Source organism: Bombina bombina, chromosome 1, assembly GCF_027579735.1.
Source record: "Bombina bombina isolate aBomBom1 chromosome 1, aBomBom1.pri, whole genome shotgun sequence".
NCBI lineage: Eukaryota > Metazoa > Chordata > Amphibia > Anura > Bombinatoridae > Bombina > Bombina bombina.
The window spans coordinates 66,010,699-66,023,897 of record NC_069499.1 but is presented as its reverse complement, the minus strand read 5'-3'; the positions used below and the strand labels follow the sequence as shown (position 1 = coordinate 66,023,897).

The window sequence follows — 13,199 nt, the reverse complement described above, 5'->3', positions numbered from 1 at the left end:
TCAGCAATTCTAATAACATTACACAATGATATAAGCTGTGTTGCCTTTAAAGAGACATTAAACGCTAAACAAATGCTAGATAGAATGATGCATTCAAAGAAAAGATTAGTCTGAGAATAACATGTAGATGCATTTTTTTAAAGTTTCATTAGTTGTGTATAAGTGTAAAGTTTTAGTATCTATAAAACAATGGGAACTGCCATTTTGTAACTTTGGCCACAGAGAAATTAACCTTTTAGGGAAATATATAAATATATCACTAGAGTTAGCAGCCAATGGCTGTGTGGAATATAAGTGTTCTGCACTTCCATTTCTAACAGGAACTGAAATGCTCACAATTTTGTGTATGTATTAAAGCGTTTAATGTCCCTTTTAAATAAAACTGATCATACATCACACAAGCAAGGAAGGTGATATATCTACTTAATGCCACAATTATAGGTTATATAGTTAAAATATACAAATTGTTTTGTTATCAGGTATTTGTAGAGCACCAACAGATTCCGCAGAGGTTAATTTTTTATATTCTAGAAGTCATAAGTTTTTAGGTGTGGTTTTTTTTTTTTTGTTGCACATTTCTTTTTCTCTTGTAAGGTGTATCCAGTCCACGGATCATCCATTACTTGTGGGATATTCTCCTTCCCAACAGGAAGCTGCAAGAGGATCACCCACAGCAGAGCTGTCTATATAGCTCCTCCCCTATCTGCCACTACCAGTCATTCTCTTGCAGCTCTCGACAAAAAAGGAAGTAGCTAGAGAGATGTGGTGTTTAGTTTATTTTCAATCAAAAGTTTTTCTCCTACATTGGTGTGTCCGGTCCACGGCTTCATCCTTACTTGTGGGAATATTCTCTTCCCTAACAGGAAATGGCAAAGAGAGCACAGCAAAAGCTGCCCATATAGCCCCCCCTCTGGCTCCGCCCCCCAGTCATTCTCTTTGCCGCTCTGAACAAGTAGCATCTCCACGGGGATGGTAAAGAGTATGTGATGTTAGTTGTAGTTTTTTATTCTTCTATCAAGAGTTTATTTTAAAATAGTGCCGGTTTGTACTATTCACTCTACAACAGAAAGGGATGAAGAGTTCTGTTTAAAGAGGAGTATGATTTTAGCAGCAGTAACTAAAATCCATTGCTGTTCCCACGCAGGACTGATGAGCCCAGAGAACTTCAGTTGGGGGGAACAGTTTGCAGACTTTTCTGTTCAAGGTATGACTAGTCCATTTTCTAACAAGACATAGTAATGCTAGAATACTGTCATTTTCCCTTTTTGGGATCGGTAAGCCATTTTCTTAGACTCATAACAGAATGAAGGCTTATTAATGGGCTATATACTGTTTGACACTATTGTGGGCTAAATCGATTGATTTATACAATATTTATATAACTTTTGGAGTGTTTTGGAACTTGAAAACACTTTGGGAACGTTTTTTATTCGCCTGGCAGTCGTTTAGACATCTATTCTAGTCAGGAAGGGCCTTTCACTCTGGTATGCAGAGGGAGGAGGCCCCATTCTCGCGCCTTAATTGCGCAGTTACTTCTGGAAGCAGTGCATGCAGCTTCATGTGAGTAAGGTCCTGTGGCCATAAAAAACGATTCTGGAAGGCTTATTTCTGTGGTGAATAACCCCCAAGGAAAGGTAAAGCCGCAGCAAAGGCTGTGGCTGGGACTGTAGTGGGTTTAAACTGGTAATTGAACAAATAGCTCCGGTTTGCTCATTTAAGGGGTTACAAACTTGAAATTGGGTGTACAATACTTTCAAAGCATTAAGACACTAGGGTGCAAATTTGGTAAGGATCGGATATTTCCTTCATAGTTTTTCACACATTCAGAAATAAAGTGTGCTCTGTTTAACATTTAAAGAGACAGTAACGGTTTTGTTTAAAAACGGTTTTATTGCACTAATAGCCTGTATAAGCCTGTCTAACATGTCTGTACCTTCAGATAGAATATGTTCTGTATGTATGGAGGCCAAGGTGGTCCCCCCTTTAAATGTATGTGAAAATTGTGCCATGGCGTCCAAACAAAGTAAGGACAGTACTATCATATTTAATAAGGTTGCCCAAGATGATTCTTCAAATGAAGGTAGTGGGGATAGTTCATCATCCTCTCCATCTGTGTCAACACCAGTTATGCCCGCGCAGGCGACACCTAGTACATCTAGCGCGCCAATGCTTGTTACTATGCAACAATTAACGGCAGTAATAGATAATTCTATAGCTAATCTTTCTCCAACATAGGTGTGTCCGGTCCACGGCGTCATCCTTACTTGTGGGATATTCTCTTCCCCAACAGGAAATGGCAAAGAGCCCAGCAAAGCTGGTCACATGATCCCTCCTAGGCTCCGCCTACCCCAGTCATTCTCTTTGCCGTTGTACAGGCAACATCTCCACGGAGATGGCTTAGAGTTTTTTAGTGTTTAACTGTAGTTTTTATTATTCAATCAAGAGTTTGTTATTTTAAAATAGTGCTGGTATGTACTATTTACTCAGAAACAGAAAAGAGATGAAGATTTCTGTTTGTATGAGGAAAATGATTTTAGCACCGTAACTAAAATCCATGGCTGTTCCACACAGGACTGTTGAGAGCAATTAACTTCAGTTGGGGGAACAGTGTGCAGTCTCTTGCTGCTTGAGGTATGACACATTCTAACAAGACGATGTAATGCTGGAAGCTGTCATTTTTTTCCCTATGGGATCCGGTAAGCCATGTTTATTACGATGGTAAATAAGGGCTTCACAAGGGCTTATTAAGATTGTAGACTTTTCTGGGCTAAATCGATTCAGTTTTAAAACATATTTAGCCCTGAGGAATCATTTTATCTGGGTTTATTGATATTATAATATCGGCAGGCACTGTATTAGACACCTTATTTCTCTGGGGCTTTCCCAAAGCATAAGCAGAGCCTCATTTTCGCGCCGGTGTGGCGCACTTGTTTTTGAGAGGCATGGCATGCAGTCGCATGTGAGAGGAGCTCTGATACTTAGAAAAGACTTTCTGAAGGCGTCATTTGGTATCGTATTCCCCTTTGGGTTTGGTTGGGTCTCAGCAAAGCAGATACCAGGGACTGTAAAGGGGTTAAAGTGTTAAAACGGCTCCGGTTCCGTTATTTTAAGGGTTAAAGCTTCCAAATTTGGTGTGCAATACTTTTAAGGCTTTAAGACACTGTGGTGAAAATTTGGTGAATTTTGTACAATTCCTTCATGTTTTTTCGCAATTGCAGTAATAAAGTGTGTTCAGTTTAAAATTTAAAGTGACAGTAACGGTTTTATTTTAAAACGTTTTTTGTACTTTATTATCAAGTTTATGCCTGTTTAACATGTCTGAACTACCAGATAGACTGTGTTCTGAATGTGGGGAAGCCAGAATTCCTGTTCATTTAAATAAATGTGATTTATGTGATAATGACAATGATGCCCAAGATGATTCCTCAAGTGAGGGGAGTAAGCATGGTACTGCATCATTCCCTCCTTCGTCTACACGAGTTTTGCCCACTCAGGAGGCCCCTAGTACATCTAGCGCGCCAATACTCCTTACTATGCAACAATTAACGGCTGTAATGGATAATTCTGTCAAAAACATTTTAGCCAAAATGAACCCTTGTCAGCGTAAGCGTGGCTGCTCTGTTTTAGTTACTGAAGAGCATGACGACGCTGATATTAATATCTCTGAAGGGCCCCTAACCCAATCTGAGGGGGCCAGGGAGGTTTTGTCTGAGGGAGAAATTACTGATTCAGGGAACATTTCTCAACAGGCTGAACCAGATGTAATTGCATTTAAATTTAAGTTGGAACATCTCCGCATTCTGCTTAAGGAGGTATTATCCACTCTGGATGATTGTGAAAAGTTGGTCATCCCAGAGAAACTATGTAAAATGGACAAGTTCCTAGAGGTGCCGGAGCTCCCAGAAGCTTTTCCTATACCCAAGAGGGTGGCGGACATTGTTAATAAAGAATGGGAAAGGCCCGGTATTCCTTTCGTCCCTCCCCCCATATTTAAAAAATTGTTTCCTATGGTCGACCCCAGAAAGGACTTATGGCAGACAGTCCCCAAGGTCGAGGGAGCGGTTTCTACTTTAAACAAACGCACCACTATACCCATAGAGGATAGTTGTGCTTTCAAAGATCCTATGGATAAAAAATTAGAAGGTTTGCTTAAAAAGATGTTTGTTCAGCAGGGTTACCTTCTACAACCAATTTCATGCATTGTCCCTGTCACTACAGCCGCATGTTTCTGGTTTGATGAACTGATAAAGGCACTCGATAGTGATTCTCCTCCTTATGAGGAGATTATGGACAGAATCAATGCTCTCAAATTGGCTAATTCTTTCACCCTAGACGCCACTTTGCAATTGGCTAGGTTAGCGGCTAAGAATTCTGGGTTTGCTATTGTGGCGCGCAGAGCGCTTTGGTTGAAATCTTGGTCGGCTGACGCGTCTTCCAAGAACAAGCTACTAAACATTCCTTTCAAGGGGAAAACGCTGTTTGGCCCTGACTTGAAAGAGATTATCTCGGATATCACTGGGGGTAAGGGCCACGCCCTTCCTCAGGATCGGCCTTTCAAGGCGAAAAATAGACCTAATTTTCGTCCCTTTCGTAAAAACGGACCAGCCCAAAGTGCTACGTCCTCTAAGCAAGAGGGTAATACTTCTCAAGCCAAGCCAGCTTGGAGACCAATGCAAGGCTGGAACAAGGGAAAGCAGGCCAAGAAGCCTGCCACTGCTACCAAGACAGCATGAAATATTGGCCCCCGATCCGGGACCGGATCTGGTGGGGGGCAGACTCTCTCTCTTCGCTCAGGCTTGGGCAAGAGATGTTCTGGATCCTTGGGCGCTAGAAATAGTCTCCCAGGGTTATCTTCTGGAATTCAAGGGACTTCCCCCAAGGGGGAGGTTCCACAGGTCTCAGTTGTCTTCAGACCACATAAAAAGACAGGCGTTCTTACATTGTGTAGAAGACCTGTTAAAAATGGGAGTGATTCATCCTGTTCCACTAAGAGAACAAGGGATGGGGTTCTACTCCAATCTGTTCATAGTTCCCAAAAAAGAGGGAACGTTCAGACCAATCTTAGATCTCAAGATCTTAAACAAGTTTCTCAAGGTTCCATCTTTCAAGATGGAAACCATTCGAACTATTCTTCCTTCCATCCAGGAGGGTCAATTCATGACCACGGTGGATTTAAAGGATGCGTATCTACATATTCCTATCCACAAGGAACATCATCGGTTCCTAAGGTTTGCATTCCTGGACAAACATTACCAGTTCGTGGCGCTTCCTTTCGGATTAGCCACTGCTCCTAGGATTTTCACAAAGGTACTAGGCTCTCTTCTAGCGGTGCTAAGACCAAGGGGCATTGCAGTGGTACCTTACCTGGACGACATTCTGATTCAAGCGTCGTCCCTTCCTCAAGCAAAGGCTCACACGGACATTGTCCTGGCCTTTCTCAGATCTCACGGCTGGAAAGTGAACGTGGAAAAGAGTTCTCTATCCCCGTTAACAAGGGTTCCCTTCTTGGGAACAATTATAGACTCTTTAGAAATGAGGATCTTTCTTACAGAGGCCAGAAAAACAAAACTTCTAGACTCTTGTCGGATACTTCATTCCGTTCCTCTTCCTTCCATAGCTCAGTGCATGGAAGTGATCGGGTTGATGGTAGCGGCGATGGACATAGTTCCTTTTGCGCGCATTCATCTAAGACCATTACAACTGTGCATGCTCAATCAGTGGAATGGGGATTATACAGACTTGTCTCCGAAGATACAAGTAAATCAGAGGACCAGAGACTCACTCCGTTGGTGGCTGTCCCTGGACAATCTGTCTCAAGGGATGACGTTCCGCAGACCAGAGTGGGTCATTGTCACGACCGACGCCAGCCTGATGGGCTGGGGCGCGGTCTGGGGATCCCTGAAAGCTCAGGGTCTTTGGTCTCGGGAAGAATCTCTTCTACCGATAAATATTCTGGAACTGAGAGCGATATTCAATGCTCTCAAGGCCTGGCCTCGGCTAGCGAGGACCAAGTTCATACGGTTTCAATCAGACAACATGACAACTGTTGCGTACATCAACCATCAGGGGGGAACAAGGAGTTCCCTAGCGATGGAAGAAGTGACCAAAATCATTCTATGGGCGGAGTCTCACTCCTGCCATCTGTCTGCTATCCACATCCCAGGAGTGGAAAATTGGGAAGCGGATTTTCTGAGTCGTCAGACATTGCATCCGGGGGAGTGGGAACTCCATCCGGAAATCTTTGCCCAAGTCACTCACCTGTGGGGCATTCCAGACATGGATCTGATGGCCTCTCGTCAGAACTTCAAAGTTCCTTGCTACGGGGCCAGATCCAGGGATCCCAAGGCGGCTCTAGTGGATGCACTAGTAGCACCTTGGACCTTCAAACTAGCTTATGTGTTCCCGCCATTTCCTCTCATCCCCAGGCTGGTAGCCAGGATCAATCAGGAGAGGGCGTCGGTGATCTTGATAGCTCCTGCGTGGCCACGCAGGACTTGGTATGCAGATCTGGTGAATATGTCATCGGCTCCACCTTGGAAGCTACCTTTGAGACGAGACCTTCTTGTTCAGGGTCCGTTCGAACATCCGAATCTGGTTTCACTCCAGCTGACTGCTTGGAGATTGAACGCTTGATTTTATCGAAGCGAGGATTCTCAGATTCTGTTATCGATACTCTTGTTCAGGCCAGAAAGCCTGTAACTAGAAAGATTTACCACAAAATTTGGAAAAAATATATCTGTTGGTGTGAATCTAAAGGATTCCCTTGGGACAAGGTTAAGATTCCTAGGATTCTATCCTTCCTTCAAGAAGGATTGGAAAAAGGATTATCTGCTAGTTCCCTGAAGGGACAGATTTCTGCCTTGTCGGTATTACTTCACAAAAAGCTGGCAGCTGTGCCAGATGTTCAAGCCTTTGTTCAGGCTCTGGTTAGAATCAAGCCTGTTTACAAACCTTTGACTCCTCCTTGGAGTCTCAATTTAGTTCTTTCAGTTCTTCAGGGGGTTCCGTTTGAACCCTTACATTCCGTTGATATTAAGTTATTATCTTGGAAAGTTTTGTTTTTAGTTGCGATTTCTTCTGCTAGAAGAGTCTCAGAATTATCTGCTCTGCAGTGTTCTCCTCCTTATCTGGTGTTCCATGCAGATAAGGTGGTTTTACGTACTAAACCTGGTTTTCTTCCAAAAGTTGTTTCTAACAAAAACATTAACCAGGAGATTATCGTACCTTCTCTGTGTCCAAAACCAGTTTCAAAGAAGGAACGTTTGTTGCACAATTTGGACGTTGTTCGCGCTCTAAAATTCTATTTAGATGCTACAAAGGATTTTAGACAAACATCTTCCTTGTTTGTTGTTTATTCAGGTAAAAGGAGAGGTCAAAAAGCAACTTCTACCTCTCTCTCTTTTTGGATTAAAAGCATCATCAGATTGGCTTACGAGACTGCCGGACGGCAGCCTCCCGAAAGAATCACAGCTCATTCCACTAGGGCTGTGGCTTCCACATGGGCCTTCAAGAACGAGGCTTCTGTTGATCAGATATGTAGGGCAGCGACTTGGTCTTCACTGCACACTTTTACCAAATTTTACAAGTTTGATACTTTTGCTTCTTCTGAGGCTATTTTTGGGAGAAAGGTTTTGCAAGCCGTGGTGCCTTCCATTTAGGTGACCTGATTTGCTCCCTCCCTTCATCCGTGTCCTAAAGCTTTGGTATTGGTTCCCACAAGTAAGGATGACGCCGTGGACCGGACACACCTATGTTGGAGAAAACAGAATTTATGTTTACCTGATAAATTTCTTTCTCCAACGGTGTGTCCGGTCCACGGCCCGCCCTGGTTTTTTAATCAGGTCTGATAATTTATTTTCTTTAACTACAGTCACCACGGTACCATATGGTTTCTCCTATGCAAATATCCCTCCTTAACGTCGGTCGAATGACTGGGGTAGGCGGAGCCTAGGAGGGATCATGTGACCAGCTTTGCTGGGCTCTTTGCCATTTCCTGTTGGGGAAGAGAATATCCCACAAGTAAGGATGACGCCGTGGACCGGACACACCGTTGGAGAAAGAAATTTATCAGGTAAACATAAATTCTGTTTTTAACCAAAATGCCAGCATTTCAAAGAAAGCGTGATTGCTCATTTCTCCAACATAGGTGTGTCCGGTCCACGGCGTCATCCTTACTTGTGGGATATTCTCTTCCCCAACAGGAAATGGCAAAGAGCCCAGCAAAGCTGGTCACATGATCCCTCCTAGGCTCCGCCTACCCCAGTCATTCTCTTTGCCGTTGTACAGGCAACATCTCCACGGAGATGGCTTAGAGTTTTTTAGTGTTTAACTGTAGTTTTTATTATTCAATCAAGAGTTTGTTATTTTGAAATAGTGCTGGTATGTACTATTTACTCAGAAACAGAAAAGAGATGAAGATTTCTGTTTGTATGAGGAAAATGATTTTAGCAACCGTCACTAAAATCCATGGCTGTTCCACACAGGACTGTTGAGAGCAATTAACTTCAGTTGGGGGAACAGTGAACAGTCTCTTGCTGCTTGAGGTATGACACATTCTAACAAGACGATGTAATGCTGGAAGCTGTCATTTTCCCTCTGGGATCCGGTAAGCCATGTTTATTACGATTGTAAATAAGGGCTTCAAAAAGGGCTTATTAAGACACTAGACTTTTTTTGGGCTAAATCGATTGATTATTAACACATATTTAGCCTTGAGGAATCATTTTATCTGGGTATTTTGATATAATAATATCGGCAGGCACTGTTTTAGACACCTTATTCTTTAGGGGCTTTCCCAAAGCATAGGCAGAGCCTCATTTTCGCGCCGGTGTTGCGCACTTGTTTTTGAGAGGCATGGCATGCAGTCGCATGTGAGAGGAGCTCTGATACTTAGAAAAGACTTTCTGAAGGCGTCATTTGGTATCGTATTCCCCTTGGGGCTTGGTTGGGTCTCAGCAAAGCAGATACCAGGGACTGTAAAGGGGTTCCGTTATTTTAAGGGTTAAAGCTTCCAAATTTGGTGTGCAATACTTTTAAGGCTTTAAGACACTGTGGTGAAAATTTGGTAAATTTTGAACAATTCCTTCATGTTTTTTCGCATTTGCAGTAATAAAGTGTGTTCAGTTTAAAATTTAAAGTGACAGTAACGGTTTTATTTTAAAACGTTTTTTGTACTTGTTATCAAGTTTATGCCTGTTTAACATGTCTGAACTACCAGATAGACCTGTTATCGATACTCTTGTTCAGGCCAGAAAGCCTGTAACTAGAAAGATTTACCACAAAATTTGGAAAAAATATATCTGTTGGTGTGAATCTAAAGGATTCCCTTGGGACAAGGTTAAGATTCCTAGGATTCTATCCTTCCTTCAAGAAGGATTGGAAAAAGGATTATCTGCAAGTTCCCTGAAGGGACAGATTTCTGCCTTGTCTGTGTTACTTCACAAAAAGCTGGCCGCTGTGCCAGATGTTCAAGCCTTTGTTCAGGCTCTGGTTAGAATTAAGCCTGTTTACAAACCTTTGACTCCTCCTTGGAGTCTCAATTTAGTTCTTTCAGTTCTTCAGGGGGTTCCGTTTGAACCCTTGCATTCCGTTGATATTAAGTTATTATCTTGGAAAGTTTTGTTTTTAGTTGCAATTTCTTCTGCTAGAAGAGTTTCAGAATTATCTGCTCTGCAGTGTTCTCCTCCTTATCTGGTGTTCCATGCAGATAAGGTGGTTTTACGTACTAAACCTGGTTTTCTTCCAAAAGTTGTTTCTAACAAAAACATTAACCAGGAGATTATCGTGCCTTCTCTGTGTCCGAAACCAGTTTCAAAGAAGGAACGTTTGTTGCACAATTTGGATGTTGTTCGCACTCTAAAATTCTATTTAGATGCTACAAAGGATTTTAGACAAACATCTTCCTTGTTTGTTGTTTATTCTGGTAAAAGGAGAGGTCAAAAAGCAACTTCTACCTCTCTCTCTTTTTGGATTAAAAGCATCATCAGATTGGCTTACGAGACTGCCGGACGGCAGCCTCCCGAAAGAATCACGGCTCATTCCACTAGGGCTGTGGCTTCCACATGGGCCTTCAAGAACGAGGCTTCTGTTGATCAGATATGTAGGGCAGCGACTTGGTCTTCACTGCACACTTTTACCAAATTTTACAAGTTTGATACTTTTGCTTCTTCTGAGGCTATTTTTGGGAGAAAGGTTTTGCAAGCCGTGGTGCCTTCCATTTAGGTGACCTGATTTGCTCCCTCCCTTCATCCGTGTCCTAAAGCTTTGGTATTGGTTCCCACAAGTAAGGATGACGCCGTGGACCGGACACACCTATGTTGGAGAAAACAGAATTTATGTTTACCTGATAAATTACTTTCTCCAACGGTGTGTCCGGTCCACGGCCCGCCCTGGTTTTTTTAATCAGGTCTGATAATTTATTTTCTTTAACTACAGTCACCACGGTACCATATGGTTTCTCCTATGCAAATATTCCTCCTTAACGTCGGTCGAATGACTGGGGTAGGCGGAGCCTAGGAGGGATCATGTGACCAGCTTTGCTGGGCTCTTTGCCATTTCCTGTTGGGGAAGAGAATATCCCACAAGTAAGGATGACGCCGTGGACCGGACACACCGTTGGAGAAAGTAATTTATCAGGTAAACATAAATTCTGTTTTTTAAATACAGAGGATGAGCAAGGGTGCGCTGACTATAATTTATCTGTTATACCCTCACACCAGTCAGAATTGGCAGTGAGGGAGGGTCTGTCGGAGGGAGAAATTTCTTATTCAGGAAAAGTTTCTCAACAGGCAGAACCTGATATTGTGACTTTTAAATTTGTTAGAACATCTCCGCGCCCTGCTTAAGGAGGTGCTAACTACTCTGGACGATTGTGACTCTTTGGTCATTCCAGAAAAATTGTGCAAAATGGACAAATTCCTTGAGGTCCCTGTGCACGCTGATGCCTTTCCGATACCCAAAAGGGTGGCGGACATAGTGACTAAGGAGTGGGAGAAGCCAGGTATACCTTTTGTCCCACCTCCTATATTTAAGAAAATGTTCCCCATTGTCGACCCCAGGAGGGACGCATGGCAAACAGTTGCTAAGGTTGAGGGGGCAGTTTCTACGTTGGCCAAACGCACGACTATTCCCATTGAGGACAGTTGTGCTTTCAAATAGCCTATGGATAAAAAATTGGAAGGATTGCTTAAAAAGATATTTGTTCAGCAAGGTTTCCTCCTCCAACCAATTTCGTGCATTATTCCTGTCACAACGGCGGCGTCTTTTTGGTTCGATGAACTAGAAAATTCGCTCAACAAGGAGACTCCATATGAGGAAGTCATGGACAGAATTCACGCACTAAAGTTGGCTAATTCCTTTATTTTAGATGCCGCTTTGCAATTGGCGAAATTAGCGGAGAAAAATTCAGGTTTTGCAATTGTGGCGCGCAGAACGCTTTGGCTAAAATCTTGGTCGGCAGATGTGTCATCCAAGACAAAATTGCTTAATATTCCTTTCAAAGGTAAGACCCTTTTTGGGCCAAAATTGAAGGAGATTATTTCAGACATCACTGGGGGAAAGGGCCATGCCCTCCCACAGGATAGGCCTTTCAAGGCTGAGAACAAATCTAATTTTCGTTCCTTTCGCAACTTCAGGAACGGACCGTCTCCCAACTCTGCAGCCTCTAGACAAGAGGGTAACGATTCCCAGGCTAAGCCAGCATGGAAACCAATGCAAGGCTGGAACAAGGGTAAACAGGCCAAGAAGCCTGCTGCTGCTACCAAGACAGCGTGAAGGGGTAGCCCCCGATCCGGGACCGGATCTAGTAGGGGGCAGACTTTCTCTCTTTGCTCAGGCTTGGGCAAGAGATGTTCAGGATCCCTGGGCACTAGAAATAGTCTCTCAGGGTTATCTTCTAGAATTCAAGGAACTTCCTCCAAGGGGAAGGTTCCACATGTCTCGCTTATCTTCAGACCAGATAAAGAGACAGGCTTTCTTACATTGCGTAGGAGATCTATTAAAGATGGGAGTGATACACCCTGTTCCAACAGTGGAACAAGGTCAGGGGTTTTACTCAAACCTGTTTGTAGTTCCCAAAAAAGAGGGAACTTTCAGACCAATTCTGGACTTAAAAATTCTAAACAAATTCCTCAGAGTTCCATCGTTCAAAATGGAAACCATTCGAACGATTTTACCAACAATCCAGGAGGGTCAATTCATGACTACCGTGGATTTAAAGGATGCGTACCTACATATTCCTATCCACAAAGATCATCATCAGTTCCTAAGGTTCGCCTTTCTGGACAAACATTACCAGTTCGTGGCTCTTCTGTTCGGTTTAGCCACTGCTCCCAGAATTTTCACAAAGGTGCTAGGGTCCCTTCTAGCGGTTCTAAGACCGAGGGGCATTGCAGTGGCACCTTATCTAGACGACATCCTAATCCAAGCGTCGTCCCTTTCCAGATCAAGGGCTCATACAGACATTGTATTAGCTTTTCTAAGGTCTCACGGGTGGAAGGTGAACGTGGAAAAGAGTTCCCTGTCCCCATCTACAAGAGTTCCTTTTCTGGGAACAATAATGGATTCTGTAGAGATGAAGATTTTTCTGACAGAGGTCAGAAAATTAAAGCTTCTAAAAGCTTGTCAAGTTCTTCAATCTATTCCTCAGCCTTCCATAGCTCAGTGCATGGAAGTAATAGGTCTGATGGTGGCAGCAATGGACGTGGTTCCTTTTGCTCGAATTCATCTAAGACCATTGCAACTGTGCATGCTCAGACAGTGGAATGGGGATTATGCAGACTTGTCTCCCCAGATTCAAGTAGACCAGTTAACCAGAGACTCACTCCGTTGGTGGTTGACTCAGGATCACCTGTCTCAGGGAATGAGTTTCCGCAGACCAGAGTGGGTCATTGTCATGACCGACGCCAGTCTATTAGGCTGGGGTGCGGTCTGGGACTCCCTGAAAGCTCAGGGTCTATGGTCTCGGGAAGAGTCTCTTCTCCCGATAAACATCCTGGAACTGAGAGCGATATTCAATGCGCTCCGGGCTTGGCCTCAACTAGCAAAGGCCGGATTCATAAGATTTCAGTCGGACAACATGACGACTGTAGCTTACATCAATCATCAGGGAGGAACAAAGAGTTCCTTGGCGATGAGAAAGGTATCCAAGATCATCAAATGGCGGAGGATCACTCCTGCCATCTATCTGCAATTCACATCCC

General features: G+C 43.4%; 1 protein-coding gene across 1 annotated transcript in view; it reads left to right on the top strand.

The window, feature by feature from the left end:
• RCOR1 (REST corepressor 1) overlaps positions 1 to 13,199 on the top strand; it is a 334,186-nt gene that overhangs the window by 147,371 nt on the left and 173,616 nt on the right. The window lies entirely within an intron of this gene.